Genomic DNA, 1434 nt, shown 5'->3' on the forward strand with positions numbered 1-1434 from the left:
GTTTTGTTGCATTTATCCTCTGCCTCAGCCATTAGACTGAGCCGCCAGACTTCCCTTCAGGTAGCTCTCAAGCACTGCTCGGCTGTAGGCATGGAGGAGAGGGAGTTGTTGGGGGAGGACAGTTCACACCTCTGGGTTCTCTATTACTAGTTTGTGAGGCTCAAACATTTGCACCCTAGGGATACATTGGGAGGCAAAATAGTTGTATGCCAAACTGTAAGGCATCCTTGTTACTAACACAGTAATACATCATGCATTAGCTACAGCAGCATGAAGCAAGTAGTGATGAATTCTGTAACAGGAGGTGTTTAGGGAAGACTTCTGAGTGGTCAGCCGGAAAGGGATTTCAAAGTATGAGTAGGAGTTTACAGTGACAGAATGGAGGAAGTTAATTACAGACAGGAAGAGTGGCATGGACAAAAGCTTTACTAACCCATGACATAACATGGTATCTTCAATGAATTAAAAGGTTTGTCCATTCTGCCACAGATTGTTTTGGCGGATTCGTTTCTTGTTCCACTATTTACTGATAACCTTCCTTAGTTTTTTCACGATGCCCAGGTTTAATATATGTAATATATATAAAGAATAATGGTGCCTGGCACATGTTAGCACAACCTTAGTCACACTTAATAGCTCAACTTTTTTTAATAGGATGGAAAAATATTCTCAGCCAATCGTTCTTTTCTGTTTTCTATTTTTACCTACCCTATCCTCACCCTTCAAAAATCCTAAACACTCCATTTCAAAAGCCAAACAAACATTTTAAGAGGCCAGTCTAAAATCGATATGGCCCAAAACATGTAAAACAAAAAGGCGTTGCAGGAAAAGGGTAATGTTAGATGTTTTTGATCTGGGGGTGATTATAGGCAAACAATATCTAAAACAAAGCTTGAAAATTTTCTTCTGTTATTTCCTAAGTCTCATTTCAAAGGTTTGTTCACATAATCGCATCTTGAAGCTCAAGAATACTGTCCTCAGTAGATCACCAGGTCGGAGACGGCACCGAGAATCGGTGAAGTGAGGAACCTGTCTAAGGCGTGGCGATTCCCGTAAGTGCCACGTAACCAGGACGCCCGAACTAACTTGACATTTAGGAAAGGCTAAGAGAAGAGATGGGGGTGGGGGGGACGGTCTGGATATTAGGGCAGAAGACTCAGGAGGAAACAATAAAGAGCCGCACGGTTCTGGGACGGTGGGCACAGCGAGATGAAGAGGCTCCAGAGTGGGCCGCGGGAAGGATGCGAGACGAGGAAGGTCACGGGGCTCCCAGCACCTCGGGAGCGCCGGGTCCAAAGGAAGGAGAGCGCGAGCCGCATCTCAACCTGCCCGAGGACGTCACGACGCCGAGGCGGACGCCGGGCCAATGGGAGGCCGTCACAGGCAGGGGCGGGGCCCGGAGGAATTGGGCCGGGCCGCACTGAGACAGTTGGC

Source organism: Ovis aries, chromosome 6 (genome assembly GCF_016772045.2).
Source record: "Ovis aries strain OAR_USU_Benz2616 breed Rambouillet chromosome 6, ARS-UI_Ramb_v3.0, whole genome shotgun sequence".
NCBI lineage: Eukaryota > Metazoa > Chordata > Mammalia > Artiodactyla > Bovidae > Ovis > Ovis aries.